The following is a 19,609-nucleotide window of genomic DNA, read 5'->3' as shown; positions in this document are numbered from 1 at the left end:
ACCATTGCATTTGTCCTTTGATATTTATCAATCATGGAGTCAGGAAGACCCGAATTCAAATCTAACCTTATTCACTTGCTAGCTGTGTAACCCTAGGCAAGTCATTTAACCTGTCTGCCTCAGTTTCCTCATTTGTAAAATGGGAACAATAGCAGCACCTACCTCCTGGGGTTGTTGAGAGGATCAAATGAGAAAATATTTGTAAAGCAGTTCACAAACCTTAATGTGCCATGTAAATGCTAGATAAAAATAATAATGGCAATAATAATACTTACTATTTTCAATTCTCAGAAAAAGACTGCAAAAGACCAGCCAGTCCAATCTATATCTGAATAAGAATCTCTTTTCCAACATCCCCGACAAGAGAGTTTTAGTGACAAGGAATCCTTAAGTGTTCCCTTGAATTCTTAGTTCTTTTCATACTGATATGTCTTGTTTTCCCAACCTAATTGGGAGCTCCTTAATGAAATAGACTTTAATACTTATTCACTTCCCTCTGACAGGGTCTATCACAATGTCTTGCACACAATAAATATTTATTTGATTAATTATAAATGTTCTTATTTAAGTGCTTTCTTATGCCAAGAATTTATGTGACCTTTTAAATTATTACATATCTGTTCTCCTCTTGTATTTTAGGCTCCTTTAAGAAGAAAGTAGATGGGTAACGGGACTGAGCGGGATCTGGCTGGGGTCCCCTAGTGAGGCTGGCTCGTGGGTGGGGTGGGAGTGGGAGCGCGACCCCTGCTGGGTTGGGGCCGGGGCCTCGGCGGCGCTGACGTGGCCTGCGCTGAGAGCAGAGAGGGTGCGGAACCTCAAGGGGCAGGGCTTCGGCGGAGACTGAGCGCTGGAAGAGGCCGGGAGCACTTCACCCCCATTTTACAGACGAGGAAACTGAGGTTCAGAGAGCGGATTCGAACCCAGCCCCAGAGCTCTGTTCAGTGCTGCCTTCTCATTGATCGATCGATTGAATGGGGCATTATCTAGAAAGCTGGTGGGCACGGGCACTTCTTTGGCCCTCTCTTCCCTCCTGTCCCTGCTGCTTTTTGCAGGGATGCAGATGTACAGCCGGCAGCTTGCGTCCACGGAGTGGCTTACCATCCAAGGAGGATTACTGGGCTCAGCGCTCTTTGTTTTCTCCCTCACTGCCTTCAACAATTTGGAGAACCTTGTCTTTGGTAAAGGCTTTCAGGCCAAGATCTTCCCTGAGATTCTCATCTGCCTCTTATTGGCTCTCTTTGCCTCTGGCCTCATCCACCGTGTCTGAGTAACCACCTGCTTCATCTTCTCCATGGTTGGTCTTTACTACATCAACAAGATCTCTTCTGCTTTGTATCAGGCAATTGCCCCAGTCATTGCCCCTGCCAAGGTCACAGGCAAAAGCAAGAAGAGGAACTGACCCCTAACTGGCCAATAAAGCTGAGTCCTTTGTAACCCCCCCCCCAAAAAAAAAAAGAAGAAAGTAACTTCAGTATTGAACCCAAGATTAAATTGGAAATAGAATTTGGGACTTGGTAAGTTTGGAAATTCTTGGCCAAAAACAGAGGGGTTATTTGTTTAAAAAGACTAGCGGCATCTCAGCACTGCATTCTTAACAGATCTCCTATTCATGAAATTGTCTTGCAGAATGAATCATCATAGCATGTTTAACCTGGAAGGAACCATAGAAATGATCTATTCCAGCACCCTCAAAATGAGGAAATGGGGGCCTAAAGAGGGTGAGTAACTTCTCCAAGGTCATAAAATAAGTTAATGACACTGGAACTGAGTTTTCTGACGCAGAGGGTCATAGACTATCTAAGTTAGAAGGGGTTTTAGAAGTCATTTAGATAAACAACTCAACAAAATATTCATTTCTTTTCCCCATGCCCACCACTCTTTACAGTTTGACCCACTGTCTTTTTTCTTCCCTTCCTTTTTTCTTTCCTCCCTTCCTTTCTTTACTTTCTTTTTCCTTTTCTCTCCAAAATTCTCTATTTAATCTTTTATCATATATTTGTACACCTTTTTGCATTTTAGGACTTTTAGCTACACATTTCTCAAATTAAATTGAGATTTGAATTGAAGATTAAAAGCTTGTATCTTTACAGCCCATTAGGAAAACAAAACTAGTATAACTAAAACATTAGCACAAGGAGATGGTTTAACTTGAATAATAAAAACATATCTACAGAATACATTTGAAAAGCACTTTCCTTACAGCATCGATATGACATGGGTAATACAAACATTATTGTTACCATTAAGCAGATGAGGAAACATATTTAGAAGCTAAGTCACAGTCCTCATATTTCTCACTTTTCTTTTTCCTGGGGAATTTCGTAGTTGGTTCTTCTAATCTCTTTGTGGGAGCACCTACACATGGTCTACATCTTCGCTCTCATACCCTATCTCCCCAAAACAACACAAAATGAAAAAGCAAAGCAAAAGTCACCATCTTCAGGTGGACACCTTGGAGGACCCAACCCCTGCTGAATGCTAATGAAAGAATCAGTAGAGTAAGCACCCTATGTCTTGAATTGTTGAATCTGAAATCTGATCACTTTAGACTCGTTCTTGGTTCTCACAATGGCATCTTTAGTTTGAACTATGATTATTAGGAATTATTCTCTTTATCTCCTATATAGAATTCTTAAAGCTCATAAGTCTAGTGAATATAACTTTGTATACTGTGATTCCCTTCATTTAATGGCTATTAAACTCTATGGTAGAAAACTCTCAAAACTAACCTTTATTGCCCTTGAATAGAGTTTCTCCTGGTTTGAGAAAGCTCATTGTACCCCCGCTCAATCCAGCTTGCACTCTGAAATATGAACAGCTCAGTTTGAAGCCCAGATCTATTGCTTACTACATGTGTGAATTACTACCTTGGCAAATTACTTCATATTTCAGGGCTTTGGTTTGTTCATATTTAAAAGGAAGTTGTTCGACTTGATTTATCTGTAAGGTCACATCTGGCTCTAAATTCCATGATATTTCCACTACACCATACTTTATGATAATGCTTTTTAACTCATTATAACTTTGACTGAAATCCAGATTATACGAAGTAAAGTTAATTTACCTGGTGAAATGTTTAGGTACTCAATGAGCAAATGAGATAATATTTAAAGTGCTTAGCATAGTGTGCCTGGTACATATTAGGTGCTTAATAAATGTTTGTTTTTTCTCTGCTCTACTCTACCTCCCAATGCCAATGGTTACTTATAAAGATGACTAATTTACTTTGCACTTTTTAAAGTCCTCTTGGGAGCAGATGGGGTTAGTATTTTTTAAAAAAGAAAAAATTAGCCAAAAAACCCATTCTAGTGACTTAAGCATGTAGTAACATGTGTATATCTCTGGAAGATATAAAAGACATTGGAGTTTAGATTCATGTAATGACCAATATTGATTCCAGAGAATAAAACCTAGTTCCCTCTTGATAGAGAGTATGGAAAATTGCTTATCGGTGAAGAATTAGTAAATATTTGACTATTAAATGAGATCATTATGAATCTTGAATGTCAAAATCCTTTGTTCATAGAATCACAGACTTTTAAAGACAGAAGGGATGATAGAATTCAGACTAAATCTCGCATTTGAGAGACAATAAGTAAATTGAGGCTGAGAAAGTAACTTGTTCACTTTCATAATGAAGTGACTTGCTAAAGGTTATACAGTTAATGTCAGAACCCAGGTCTGAAATCCAGGTCTCCTTAGTGTAGGCTTGTGTTCTATCCATTCTGTTACGCTGAGTGCCTCGTGACTTTTGGACTATAAGTAGCCAGACTGATTCTTTGCTAACTATTTTCACATGTGGACCCACAAACTCATAGCAAATACCATTCATTTATGGGTAGAGAGTAGCAGTAATGTTTAGAGAAAAGGACTTAAATCTGGGTCAGAAGTAGTTGTTGTTCAGTTGTGTCCAACCAAATCCAACATGGATTTGGTCCATGAGGTTTTCTTGGCAAAGATATTGAAATGGTTTGCCATTTTCTTCTCCAGTGTGTTCCCATTTTACAGATGAGAAACTGAGGCAAATAGGAGTCATTTTACTTGTCACACAGTTAGTGTCTGAGGTCAGATTTGAACTCAAACTTTCCTGACTCCAGGCCCGGCATTGTATCTATTGCACCACCTAACTGACCCTTAGGTTAGAGGACCTAAGTTCAAATTTTTATTCAGACTCAACCTTTGGCCAGTAAGCTTAGTTCTCTGACCCTCAGTTTCCTCATCTGCTTAATGGTAACAATGATGTTTGTATTACCCATGTCATATCGATGCTGTAAGGAAAGTGCCTTTCAAATGTATTCTGTAGATATGTTTTTATTATTCAAGTTAAACCATCTCCTTGTGCTAATGTTTTAGTTATTATACTAGTTTTGTTTTCCTAATGGGCTGTAAAGATACAAGCTTTTAATCTTCAATTCAAATCTCAATTTAATTTGAGAAATGTGTAGCTAAAAGTCCTAAAATGCAAAAAGGTGTACAAATATATGATAAAAGATTAAACAGAGAATTTTGGAGAGAAAAGGAAAAAGAAAGTAAAGAAAGGAAGGGAGGAAAGAAAAAAGGAAGGAAGAGAAGAAGGAAGAAAGGATAAAGGAAGGAGGAAAGAAAATCAGGAAAGGAATAAGGAAAGGAAAAGAAAGAAAAATGGAAGAAATAAAAGGAAGAAAGAAAACTAAAAAAAATTAAAGGAAGAAAAAAGAAATCCTCAAACTTGATAGTTCAGTCATAAAAATCATGATTAAAGCAATAGTAAGACAAATTTCATGTGTCTTAGAAACATAGAATGCCTGCATTGAAAGGGGTATGAAAGGTCAAATATTTTTTATTCATATGAAGGTGTGTAGGGGAAAGAGGAGGACAGTAACTTCACTTTGTGTAATCTGAATTTCAGTATAAGTGACTATTTTTTTTCCATTTTTCAAATGCTTTATTAACTTCTGATTTACATCATTCATTTTCACCAGATTTTGAGTTACACATTTTATCCCCTTCTTTCCCCTACCCACCGCCCCAAAATAGCAGTCCCACAGTATATCCCCTCCTCCAAACTGCTCTCTCCCATATCTTCTCTCATACCCCCTTTGACTTTTCCAGTAGGGAATGGTGGCTCTCTATGCCCCAGTGCCTGTATATCTTATTTCCCAATTACATGTAAAATAGTATTATTAATAGTATATGTATATATATATATATGTGTGTGTGTGTGTGTGTGTGTGTGTGTGTGTGTATATATATATATATATATATATATATATTTAAAAATTTGATTTTAAAACTTTGAATTCCAGATTCATTCCCTTCCTCCCTTGTCACCTGCCCTTACTGGAAAGATAAGCAGTTCAGTATAGGTTGTACATGTGAAGCTTATGCAAAACATAACATAGTTGATATATTGTAAAAGACTGACTATATTTCCCTCCCTCCTATCCCACCTTCAACTAGTTCTATTCTCTACTTTGATCCTGTCCCCTTTCAAAAGTGGGTGCTTCCAACTTCCCTCCCCCCTAGCATGCCCTCCATTCCATCATCCCCCCTCTCATACCCTTCCCCCCTACTTTCCTGTAGGGTGAGATACCCTATTTAGTGTGTATTTCATTCCCTCCCCAAGCCAAATTCAAGGAGAAAAAGGTTGACCCATTCCCTTTTGCCTTCCTATTCTTCCCCTCCTTTGTAACCATTTTCTCTTGCCTCTTCTATATGAGATAGTTTGCCCCATTCTGTGTCTCCCCATCTCCTCTCATTATATTCCTCTCTCACCACTTAATTTCACCTTTTAAGTATCATCCCTTCCTATTAAATTGGTCCTGTGCCCTCTATCTATGTCTACCTGTAAACATATATACCCACATTCACATATGTATTCATATGCCCATATACCCTCTGATATAGACACACACACACAAACACACACATAAATATATTCCCTTCGACTATTTTCATACTGAGAAAAGTTTCATCAGTTACAATTATCGTTTTTTCCATGTAGGAATGTTAATGGTTCCACTTGGATAAGTTCCTTATGATTTCTTTTCCCTGTTTACCTTCTCATGTTTCTCTTGCTTCTTGTATCTGAATGTCAAATTTTCTATTCAACTCTGTTTTTTTCATCAAGAATGCTTGAAAGTCCTCTATTCTACTGAATGACCATATTTTCCCCTGAAACATGATACTCAGTTTTGCTGGGTAGGTGATTCTTGTTTTTTTTTTTTTTAAGCAATCGGGGTTAAGTAACTTGCTCAAGGTTACACGGCCAGTTATTTCTGGGTGTGGTGCTGAGTATCTGAGCCCAGACTTGATCCAGGTCATCCCGACACTGTAGCCGGTGCTCTTACTCGCTGAGCCACCAGGCTGCCCCTAAGCAATTGGGGTTAAGTAACTTGCTCAAGGTTACACGGCCAGGTGTTTCTGGGTGGGTGCTAAGTGTCTGAGCCCGGGATTCGATGTCCAGGTCTTCTCAACACTGGAGCCGGTGCTCTTACTCGCTGTGCTACCTGGCCGCCCCTGATTCTTGGTTTTAATCCCAACTCCTTTGCCCTCCAGAATATCATATTCCAAGCCCTTTGATCCCTCAGTGTAGAAGCTGCCAGATCCTGGGTTATCCTGATTGTGTTTCCACAATATTCAAATTGTTTCTTCCTGGCTGCTTGTAATATTCTCTCCTTGATCTGGGAATTTCGCAACCTGGCTGTAATATTCCTAGGAGTTTTCTTTTTGGGATATTTTTCAGGAGGTGATCAGTGGATTCTTTCAACCTCTATTTTGCCCTCTGGTTCTAAAACATCAGGGCAGTTTTCCTTGAGAATTTCTTGGAGGATGATTTCTAGGTTCTTTCTTTGATCATGGCTTCAGGTAGTCCAATAATTTTTAAATTATTTCTCCTGGATCTATTTTCCAGGTCAGTGGTTTTTCCCATGCGATATTTCACATTGCCTTTTATTCTTTCATTTGTTTGGATCTGTTTAATAGCATCTTGATTTCTCATAAAGTCATTAGCTTCCATTTGCTCCAATCTAATTCTGAAGGAATGATTCTCCTCAGTGAGCCTTTGAGATTCTTTATCCATCTGGCAAATTCAGCTTTTTAAGGCATTCTTCTCTTCCTTGCCTTTTTGAGCCTCTTTTGCTATTTGAGTTAGTCTGTTTTTTAAGGTTTGCTTTTTCTCAGTCAGGCTGTTGACTCTCATTTCGTAATTTTCTTGCATTGTTCTCATTTCTCTTCCCAATTTTTCCTCCACTTCTTTTATTTGCTTCTTAAGGTCTTCTATGGCCTGTAACCAGCTTGTGTTTTTCTTTGATGTTTTTGGTGCAGGAGTTCTGACTTCACTGTCTTCCTCCTGTTCCATGCTTTGATCCTTTTTGTCCCCAAAATAGAAGTCTAATGTTGGGTTCTTCTGTTTGCTTTGTTTCCTTTGCCTGGGCATGTTGCCACTCAATTACTTGACTTTTGGGCTTTTTGCCACAGTAGGACTCTGCTACCAGACAGGGGAGTTTCCGTCCCAAACGCTGGGGTTTTCTCAGCTGCTGGAGATATTAGTTGGGAGCCCTTGCTGAAGCGTCCACAAGCTCTGGCAAGCTGGACACATACCGCACAACCTCTACCCTAGATGGCAATCCAGATCCAAGTAGGTTAAAGCAAGAATGATTACCCCTCAGACTGGTTGCTTGGTCCCCTTACAGTCCCAGGAGCTGAAGCTGCCACGTGGCAGCTGGTGGTTGCACCTCAGCCCTCAGAGGCTTCTTGCCCTGGGGGCAAAAGCTGAGGCCCTCCCAACTACTGGGTCCCAAAGTTCATACTGCACTGACCTCTCACTTTGTCCTTTGCATCTATGTGTTGATAAATCTGGAAACTACCACAGCTGCAGGTGATCTGGAGTCCCTCCAGCTGGTGGCTGCCTGCCCTGGGGCTAAAACTTTGATGTGGAGCTGGGCTCGGCTCCCAGAACACTGCGCTAGATGATTTCTGCTGGCCTACTGGGCTGTCCTTAGCAGGAGGTTAGCTTCTCTGTGTCATTTTGTAGGTTCTGTAGCTCCAAAGTTTGTTTAGAGTCCTCTTTTACATGAATTGGGGAAGGTGGAAGCTGGGAAGGGGGGGGGGTGGATGCGGGGGGGGGCAGCGGAACTGCTTCTACTCCTAGTGACTTATTTGTTAAAAAGCATCATCATAGCAAGCATGATGTAGTGGAAGTCTCATGGAATTTAGAACTGGAAGTGACCTTTGAGATAAATCATCAAGTTCAACACCTCCCTTTTAAATATGAACAAACCGAAGGTCTGAAATATGAAGTAATTTGCCCAAGGCAGTAATTCACACATGTGGTAAGCAATAGGTCTGGGCTTCACATTGAGCTCTTCTGAATTCCAATCAGGAAGCTCATTCATTTACACCAAGAGATACCAATCTCGGAATCACAAACTTAGGTTCTTGTCCTGGCAGTGACAGGAATGAATTAAGAGATCTCAAGCAAGGCAGAGTCAGTATTTCTGTAGGTATATACAGACAGGTTACTTTTCTCAGTTTCCATTTCCTCATTTGAGAGAAAAGGATAGTCAGACATGTGCTCCAGTTCTGCCCAAACTCCCAGACCATTTTGTAACTTTCAGAAGTAGAGAGCCACCTGGGGCCAGTGGGGAAGTATCACTTCCATGTCCAGGTCACTGAGCCAGCGTGTTGTCAAAGGCTGGACTTGAACCAACATTGTACTGATCTTGAGACCTGCTCCCCATCCTTTAGACTATGCCTCTAGGGGTCAAATAATTTCTCTTTTTTTATGGGTCCTGACTTCAAACATAACAGAATAAATTATAATCTGAGAACTATGTAGCTGAAAATCCTAAATTGCAAAAAAAGATGCAAATATATAATAAAATATTAATTAATACATAGAGAATTTTGGAGAAAAAAGACAAGGAAACCGAGAAATAAAGGAAAGGAAAGATGAAAGGAAAGAAGGAAGAAAGGAAGGAAGGAAAAAGGATTATCATTTATCTCAATGCCAAAGTTCCAATAGGCTCCTGTATTATTTTGCTAATTTTCTTTGGAGTAGGAATATTTTTACTAAAATAGAAAGGGTAACAGGTGAAAATATTTTGCCAGGAGTCATTTCAGTTATTAAACACATCCCCATAGATATTTATGATCATTGGATCAGGGAATAAATTTTGTCTTGCTAATAGCTGGTTCAGATTATACTATTCAGGAGGAATCATTTATGATATTAATAAAAAGATGCTGCACTGGCAGGTTTAATAGTAATTGGAATTGGATAGTGTTATTGGTGATATATTACACATGTGAAATAATGTTTTCCATTGCTGAATATCATTCTGCCTCACTTTTGTTTAATAACTATTGTGATCTATTTCATTTCTCTTGTTCTTTTATTATAATTCTCTGTGAACATAATTTAGTTTAGTTAGGAAGTTTCATTAATTACATATAAATTGTAATAAGTCTGGGATGGAAGTAATGAAGTTATGCACACATGTCAAAATATATGGGACTAAGGGATAAGAACCTAACTAATCAAACTGCAAATGATGAAAATAAATGACTTTAGAAGAAGGAAAAACGTGGACTTTGAAAGTTTAGAGTGAAAAAAAGGTCTCTAACTCAATTCTATTCTGTAAGTGGCTGAATTGGACATAAAAAGAAAAGTGGCAATAAAACATCTCCCCCATAAGTTTGGGGCACACTTTCCCACAAATATATCCAGCATTAGCAGGGAGAAAAAACACACATAGAGGTGATGAGTAGAGAGGCACATAATTTAAGGAATATGGGTATCTAAGGTATGTGTGAAGCATCTAGATGGCGCAGTAAATTGAGTGCCAGACCTGGAATTGGGAAGACTCATTTCCTGAGTTCAAATCTGGCCTCAGACATTTACTAGCTGTGTGACTTGGGGCAAGTCACTTAACCCTGTTTGCCTCGGTTTCCTCATCTGTAAAATGAGCTGGAGAAGGAAATGGCAATCCTCTCCCAGTATCTTTGCCAGGAAAACCCCAAATGGGGTCCTGAAGAGTTGTATACAACTGAAATGACCGAACAATAAGACAAAGTATATGTGAGAAGGGGCAATTAACATTTCTAATTCTATGGAATTTTAGGGCCAGTGACATCCTCACATTGCTCCCAGTGATCTTGGTCTCATAGCCACTGATCTAAGGGGTGCTGTTTGGCTATGGTCACCATGAACTCCAGCTTCTGCCTCAGTTGAAAGCTTCAGTGAGTTTATGCTCCAAGTAGAATGTGGAACAGGGACCATGTAGATGGACTTTACCCTTCTACAAGGAATAGGAAACATCAAGAAAATGTCTTTTTCTAAAATATCCAGTGCTCTGAACTTTCCAACTCTGGAAATAATTGAATTTGGCATTATCTGTGAGCCAAAACTGGTGTGCCCCAGAAATGTCCTTTCTCTTTAAGAAAGCAAGGTTTTTGAAATGATGCTATTGAAGGGATTCACAATTGTTCCTCCTCAGCACAGAAAATTGAAGATTAGAAAGCTATGTCCTTCCTTGCTTCTGCTGTTACACACCATTACTCTTGGCTTGGGGTGGGGGTAAGGAAAGAGGAGAGTAAACTTCTCCCTCCTTCCACCTTCTCTAAGAGTTACAAAGGAAAAGATAATGATTGAGTTTCCAAGAATTAAAGGCAAGACACATTTAATTACATATATATAGAAGCAGTTAGGTAGTACACTGGATAGAGCACTAGAGTCAGGAAGACCTGAGTTTAAATCCAACCTCAGACACCTAGCTGTGCGACCTTGGGCAAGTCACTTAACTTCTGTTTGCCTCAATTTCTTCGGTTGTAAAAGTGGACATAATAACAGGTTATTGTCAGGTTTAAATGTGTTCTATAGATGTTTATTTCTTTTCCCCATATAAAGGAGTCAGAAAACTTGACTCTGATGGAAGACAGTAGACTGGGCATGCATTTGCTTGCCTTAGTGTCCTTTTCTCACATACTCATTTACATGGGTAAACATAAAAGACTCAGAGTTTAAAATTGGGAGTATTCAGCTAGAGGAGAGAACATGGTATCAGGGGCTATGAACCAAATACTGGGGAGATAGAAGATGGTAGGCCTCAAAGGTGAGGGAGCAGAAGGGAAGAGACTTCTGTCTAGTGGTAGGATAAGATTTCCATCTCTTAATGAAGGAGCCTAGCATAGTTTATGGAAGGTTGGATTTTAGTTAGTACATGAGAAATGTGTTTGTCCTTCATTCTCGAAGAGGACCATGACATCAGGGACATGATGACATGACTTGCAGTTGACTTTGAGTGAGGAAGGTCTGTGCAAGGTCACTAGCCTCACCTTCTCCTCCAGAGCCATCTGGGTCCAGTGGAGATGGCCCAGGATGCAATGGGAGACCCTGGCCCTTTCAGGCTAAGGCCTTTTCAGGTTCTCACTTTGACTGAAGTAACACCCATTCAGTGAACAGGTCTCTTTAAGAATCCAGTCAAGGGATGACCACTTTAATTAAAAAAACAAAAAATGATAGCGGGAGGGAAAGACCCTCAGAGTTGCTTGCCAAAAGAGAAACAGTTACTATTTACATGGTGATTTCTTGATAGAATTGCAGAGGCTGAATTATTGACTATTGTAGTTATAATTAAGGATAGGGTTACTGGAACTTTCCTCTAAAGTACCAAATTAAGAAAAGTGCTGACAGTACTTAAAGTCTTCAAGCCCCATAGAAATAGCAGAACTTATTACTTTGTTAGTGAGTCAACAAGCATTTATTAAGTACCTACGTGTGCCAGATGCTACAAATGATGGGGATATAAGCAAAGGCAGAAACCAAACAAACAAATCCCCAAAATCCAAATAGTAAGAGGGATCCTTGTTAGGAAGGACTTTAAATACTAGACAGGGAATTTTCTATTTGATCTCAGAAGTGACAGGAAGTCACAGCAGTTTATTGGACATGGAGGTGCCATGGGTACGCCTGTACTTTAGGAAGATCAGTTTGATACATGGATGAGAGTGGGGAGACTTGAGGCAGGAAGACGACTCAGAAGGTTATCTCATTAGTCCAGGTGTGAGGTGATGAGGGCCTACACCAGCATGATGGCACTATCAGAGGAGAAAAGGCCATATATACAAGAGATGTTAGGAAGGTAGAAATGACAGAATTGGATGTGGGGTGGGATAAGAGAGAATGAGGAGTGGAGGATGACACCTTAACCTCAAGCCAGGATTTATTGGGAAGATGGTAGGACCTCAACAGTTATGAGGAAGATAGGAAGAGGGAAAGATCTGTAAAGGAAAGATAATGAATTTATTTTTGAATATATATGGAGTTTAAGATATCTATAGGACATCCAGTTTAATATGTCCAATAGTCAGTTTGAGATGAGAGATTGGAGCGTCCTATTTTTTATTTTTTTTTTGGTAAGAAAAATTAGGCAAGAGGTGGCTAGGTGGCACAGTGAATAGAGCACCAGCTTTGAAGTCAGGAGCACCTGATTTCAAATTCTGCCTCAGACCCTTAACACTTACTAGCCATGTGACCTTGGACAAGTCATTTAACCCCAATTGCCCTGCCCTCCCCCCTCCAAAGAAAAGAAAAAAAGAAAAATTAGGCAAAGGAGGGAAATGATCAGATAAAGGACTGAGGTTGGTTTCTTTTCATCATCCCTCCAATGTGTTAATTCTCCCTTATCTTAACTATGAGTGTTCTTCATGTCATTTACTATGGGATTGATTATACCATTTGCCCTCAGCAAAAAAAAAAAAATTCCTACTCATATTTCTGCTGGCCACTTAGGTCATGCACTTTTCCCGCCCTTTGGTCTTTTTGGAGGGGGAAAGCAAGGCAATTGGGGTTAAGTGACTTATCCAAGGTTAAGTGTCTGAGGCCAAATTTGAACTCAGGTCATCTGATTCCAGGGCCACCTGGAATCACTGTGGAATCTGTTCACTGTGCCACCTAGTTGCCCCAAGGTACACAGTTACACCTAGTCAACCTTGGAGCCAACTATGTTCAGGCACCAACATATGACAACACATATCTATATTGAGCAACCTTTTAGCCTTATGATATTAAAAGAACGTGCCATTTCTTTTACTGAGTCCTCTAAATAAACAGTCAGCATAAGATAGCTCCTGGAGGCTACGGAAGCTCTCTAGAGCCTTACTCATAGTCAGGAGAATGACTCACCTTGCTTTTCTTTGGCCAAGATGCATATGAGCAAAGCAAGCCTGCGGTGATAAGTCTCTCATATCCTTCATGGACAATGCTTTTGGGGTTGAGGCAGAATTTGGAATGGATGGAGCTGAGAGATTGGGTATGGAAGGGCAGGGGTGTGTTGCTATGATGATTCTTGTTTAGAACATGCCTGCAAAGCTTCTAAGACACTGGCTTTACTTTAAACACTATAATGGAATAATCTAAGGCAATAATCAAAGATTCTTGTTGGGAGGATAGAAACTTGGAATAGGAGAGAGCAGAAACCTGGCTGATTAAGGAAATAATCTAAAAGGGAAGAGGAAGACTTTTTTCCTACTTTGCACATTGAAAGGCATTATTTTAGGCTGGAGGAAAGGAATTAAGTCTTCTCTGTACTAACAACTTAGTCTTTAATTATTTTTATCTCCATGGATATTTTTCTTTTATTGAAGTTGTATACTAAGATTTCTTTTCATCTTTCTGCCTGTACCAGAGACCTGTACCCTAGAAGGCATGAGCCTTTGAACCCTGGAACTCCTTCCCTGGGGCCTTGCTGTCTAATTGGTGAGTGCCTCACATGGCACACTGGATCTAGGATATGTCAGTAATGCTTAATTTTAATCCTAAGGCATCTTGACACCACTTTGCTGTTTTCACTCTCTGCCAACCCTCCTCTCCTGCCCTTTCTTCACACTGGTCCCTTTCTACTCTTATAAACCGTGATTTTTGTGTTCAAGTAGAACCTGAATGGCCTCTTATCAGGAATGTTGTGAAGTAGATTACTGTTTCAGAATTGGTTAACATAGTGCCTATCAAATAATAAACACTTAATAAATATTTGTTGACTGGCTGACTGGATAACACCTGTCAAAGTCGGTCAGAAAGATAATCAACTGTCAGCAGTTTCCCTTACACTGATAGGCTTGAGTTCAGTCAGGAAGAATTACATGCCCAGCTCTGAGGCCAAATATACAGGACATATAATCACTAATGAATGAATGAATAAATGAAAGATTACTTCATTTATTAGGTGCTTACCTTGTGCAAAATACTGTGCTAAGTGCTGGGGATACAAACAGAAAAGCAAGACAGTCTCTGCTCTGAAGGAGCTCAGGATCTCACAGTGGGGGGACGGATTGTCCCTTGGTGGGAGGGATGTTTGGGATGGGAGATTATCTTTCCCATTAGGGAAGCCACATTGGGAAAACTATAACTCTAGTGTCCTTGATCTATGACTTTATCTAGGGAATGTGCAGGACCCTTGATGAAATACAAAACCCGAAAAGCTCCTGATTGTTCTTCTCTCAGTAGCTAAAATCACACATAACATCAGTGAAGACAGTAGGGGAGATTCCCAGACCACCACAGCTGAGATGATTTTCAAAGCCTAACCTCCTGTCTACTTAATGTTCTCATTTGTTCCACTGAAACTCACACAAGTGTTGATCCAATCTTAACAGGGTACACCATCGGCGAGGCCTTGCAGGCTAATTTAAATAACTGCTTGGTCTTACTGGAGTCTCCCATGTCCAGTGTATTACCTCAGCTGAGTTCCTAATCTTTCTTGTTAATGTCCACCCATGGTCTATGGCTCTGGCTGAGCTCATCATTCACCCCAGTTTTGTAGCTAACATCTACAGAACCTTCTGATTCTGAGATTCTATAATTAAGTGGTAGAAACAGCAAGAAGGAAATATGTATAGCATTTAAAACACTTTTTTGTTTGTTTGACATTTACAGAGAAAAGAGAAACACTACTTATATGCATGTAAGTTATAATTTCATTCTATATGCAAACTAATAAATATTTAGAGACAAATAAATTTAATCAAGTGTTACGACTTTATGTACTATCTATTAAACCCTAGTGAAGCCATCATTTTATATATCTTTTATTTTCTTTTATGTTCATCTCTGTTTTTAATATATTGATTTAGGTGAGAATACTTTTCTGTTGGCATTTGGGGAAAATACATTATTTGGTCAGTCTATTTGGTCAAGATTTTCAATTTCATTTAGTGACTGTCAGCTTTTCTCACACTCCTTTGATTTTGTATTATAGTTTCAATCAATTTACACTTAATACTATTTTGTATATATTTTCTTTTACAACTTTCTAAATCATACTCTAAAAATGTTTTTGTATATTAAGCTATTCAAATATAAAAAGAATGTGTAAAAATTATGATATACTGAAAATTTTCAGGATTAACCTATTTTCCATTAAAAATGTCAAGTGGAGAATTTCCAAGTTGCATATGTTCTATTTCTTACATCTGTCCTATCTATTGTTTTCTTTCTACCCCCACTACTGTCCTGTCACCCCTTAGGCCAACTCCTTATTACTTCTTGCCTGGACTACTTCCACAAGTAAGCCTCATGATCAAAGAAAGGAAAAACTCCTGTGTGTAAAATACTATTCATAGCAACTCTTTTATGTGCTGGCAAGGAACCTATCAATTGGGGATGGTTGAACAAATTATAGTTGATGAATATGATGGAATACTATTGTGTTGTAAGTAGTGATAAAGAGTACAGTTTCAGGGAAACATGGAAATATTTCATCAGTATGACCTGATGTAGGACAAAGTGATCAGAATCAAGAGAACAATTAAATATTGCAACAAAAATTATAAAAATGAACAACTTTGAAAATGTTAAGAATTCTCATCAACGCAATGATCAGCATCATTCTAGAAGACTTATGGTGAAGAATGCTCCCTACCTCCTAAAGGAGAGGTGATGGATTAAATATGTAGAATGAGAAAGATTTTGGATTAGGACAATATGGGGATTTATTTTTCTTGACTATGCACATTTGTTACAAGAGTTTTATTCTTCTTTTCTTTCTTTTTCCTTTCAATGATGGGGGCTGAAAAGGAGATAAAATAAATCATTATTAACTGAAAAAATTATTTCAAAAAGACATCAACTTTTTTGGCTGCTGTGTTAACTCACTGGGCTGACAGTTCATTAAAACCCCCAGACCCCCAGAACTATTTTTTTTTAAAAAGATACTTTATTGGATAGCCACATGACTTCTCTATTCTGTTTCTATGGAACTGATTTTTAAAAATTTAAATGCATCATTTACCTTTATATACCCAAGTACAAAGGGTAAATAAAGGTAAGTGCTGTATTTAGATTTGAAATATCAATTTCATTGCAAATTAATTATAAACATAAATTATTTGTAATTATTTTTAAACCTTAATTGGAAATCATAGACACAAAGGGTAAATAAGAGTAAATGCTGCATTTGGATTTTTAAAAATTATCAAATTTATCAAGTTTCAATTATAAATTCCCTTTTCTACCTTGTTTCAATTTTTCATGATTTATTTTTTGGATACTGATTCTTTTATCACACACCCACATATATCCTTGTATACACATATATATATCCTTATATATATATATACTATACTGTCTTATATATGTATGTATATATATCCATATATATATCCAAATTTTATGACATCTGCAAATTTGGTAAATGTACTCCATCCAAATCTTTCATATAAATATTGACCAGCACAGAAGAAAGGTCAGATCCCTGGGACATTCCACTAGAAACTTTCATCCAAGGTGACATCATTTCATTAATCAGCATACTTTAGATCCAATCAAATCAGTTCCAAATCCACCTAATTTTACTATGATCTATATATATAGATAATGTTATTCTATTTATTTATTAATATTTATCTAATACTTATCTATTAATTAATTTAATTTTTATTTATTTAATATTATTAGGAAGGTTAATTAACATTAATGTTAATTAATAATTAATTAATATTAAGAAGGAAGGTTAATATTTATCTAATACTTTAAGGTTTACATAATGCTTTAAATATATTATCTTATTTGATCCCCTACAACCCTAAATTTGTGCTATTATTATGAGAAAGGTTAAGTAGCTTGCAGGGTTATACAGTTAGAGTGATGTATGGCATGGTTCAAAGTCAGGTCTTTGTGAAGCTGAGTCCAATGCTCTACACATTTTATCACCTAGCTCCCATAGCTCATCTTTTCATAAAGAAATCATCATTTAGGGCAGCTTGGTGGTACAGTGAATAGAGCACCTGCCCTGGAGTCAGGAGGACCTGAGTTCAAATCTGACCTCAGACACTTAACACAAAATACTAGCTGTGTGACCCTGGGCAAGTCACTTAACCTCAATTGCCCTCAAAAAAAAAAGAAATCATCATTTAACCAATTTTTGTTTGAGTATTTTTATGAAATCTAGATACATATGCCATATCAACAATGTGCTCTTGATCTAACTGTCCAAAAAAGGAAATCATTTATTCTGCCATGACCTTTTCTTGATGAACCCATGCTGGCTCCTAGTGGAAAAATAGAAAACATCCTCCCATTGGCTGAAAGAGTTTCTCCCAACTAAAATTTCCCTAGATTACTTTTGCTTCTATTATAAGCTACCAATTATCATACTTAATGGGATATATGTCATGCCTTTTACCACTAATTAAACTGAGGCACCTTGATAGTAGAGACTATACTTGTATCATGGACAACAAGCACAGTTTTGAATGGATTTTTTAATATTTCAGTATTCTCCACATTAATACTCTAAATTATATGCAAACACAAGGACTTTGGTTAGCTACTTAATTTAATGGACTGCTTACCAAATTATTGCCAGTGTTATTTATTCCTCAGGATGAAATGAAAACATTGTCCTGCCTAGGAAAAGGTTCAGTGTTCAAAGATCCTAAGTATAGATTTATTGCCATCCATCTTTCTAGGATTCACTTACTTATTTAGTCAATATATATTTTTTAAGCATCTGCTATGCACAAAAATCTGTGCTCAGCAATGGTGAGACAGAAACCAGGTTTTGATATGACATAATCCAGGGGTGGGGAATTTGTGGCCTCGAGATCACGTGTGGCTCTCTAGGTCCCTAAGTGTGGTCTTTTGACTGAATCCAAGTTTTACATAGGGATTTGTTCTGTGAAGTTTGGATTCAGCCAAAAGGCTGCACTTGAGGACCTAGAGGACCATATGTGGCCTGGATGCCACAGGTTCTCCACCCCTGGCATTATGTCATAATCCCTGCCCTCAAGGACCTTATAGTCTAAGAGGAAATACCCACACAAGTAGCTGTAATATACAATATTACATGATAAGTGCATTAGAGACTTAATTTGTGCTTTGTAGCTAAAATACACACACAGAATCCAGTTGTAAAATAAAATCCTCATTTTGCTTAATAGTAGGAATTTCTCCTTAAATTATCCAAATAATTATCTAAACTTTGTGTAAGTATATCTTGGATAATAATTAATTTCCTGCTTGAATTTAAATAATGTTGCTTCATTTGAGACCCTCTGCACTTTTATGTTGCCATTTTATTGGAAGCCCTCTCAGAGCTTTGAGAAGAATCAGGAAACCCACTGTCAGCTTTGGTAGTAGTTGTGGGATGGTAAGGGGTAGGAAGAGTCTGATGGTGTGGGGCTTACAGAGGTTAGGTCTTCTCCATACTCAGGCTTGTTTACATGCTAGGGAATCTATGGAGGGATAACCTAAGCACTACCTTCTTACATCAAGGTAACTCAGTGGATAGAATGCAAGACTTGCAATGAGGAAGACCTGGATTCAAATTATACCTCAGACATTTCCTAGCTATGTGACCCTGGGTAACAAGTCACTTAACCTCTATGTGCTTCAGGGTCCTCATCTGCAAAATGGGGATAATAATAACACCTTCTTCACAGTGTTGTTGTGACAGTCAAATGAGTTAGTATGTTGGTTAGAGCTAGTATAAATACCAGCTGTTATAATGATTATGATTAATCAGTAACAAGTCTTTTAAAATTTTCCAGATTTCCTCAATATACTTACAAAGGCAGAACCTACAAGACACATGAACTCTCTCTTTGGATTTAAGCATATCTCATATGGTTTGTTATGATTTTGGTATCTTGTTCCATCCCATACTTTCATCATGGTAAAAGGGGAGAAAGCTCTGAATCTTTGAATCAGAAGATCTTTCTCTGATATGTGTGATCATGGGCAAGTCACTTACCTCCTATGGGCCTCAGTGTTTTTATTTGTAAAATGGGGTCATAAACATACATGACCTCCTTCACAGGATTGTTCTGAGGAAACAACTTGGGAAACATCACAGAAATGTGAACTATGATTATAAGACTGCCTTTGGGATAGCAGACTGCTTATCACAAACCTACCACCTAATGCTACATCTGAACTGGCCTTCACCATTTCCAACAACTTGCTATTTTCTGAAAAATCTAGCCAAATGATATGGACTTCTGGCACATACAATGTTAAGAGAGGGGCTCACAGTTTAGGCCCAAACCCCAGAAAGCTCTCCTGGAGAGATGTAGTTGAATTTTGTCCTTCTTAACAGCATTCTGCCAACAGGCTAACAGCCAAATAAAAGGG

The 19,609-nt window shown here is 38.3% G+C and overlaps 1 pseudogene; it reads left to right on the top strand.

The window, feature by feature from the left end:
• The first annotated feature begins 924 nt into the window (after positions 1–924).
• On the top strand, positions 925–1,434 carry LOC138155958 (keratinocyte-associated protein 2-like; annotated as a pseudogene).
• The last annotated feature ends 18,175 nt before the right edge of the window (positions 1,435–19,609 follow it).

This window comes from Petaurus breviceps, unplaced genomic scaffold, assembly GCF_028583685.1.
Source record: "Petaurus breviceps papuanus isolate PSGF00001 unplaced genomic scaffold, PetGlider_PUasm1.0 98, whole genome shotgun sequence".
NCBI classification, from domain to species: Eukaryota; Metazoa; Chordata; class Mammalia; order Diprotodontia; family Petauridae; genus Petaurus; species Petaurus breviceps.
This window is presented reverse-complemented; position numbering and strand designations above follow the sequence as displayed.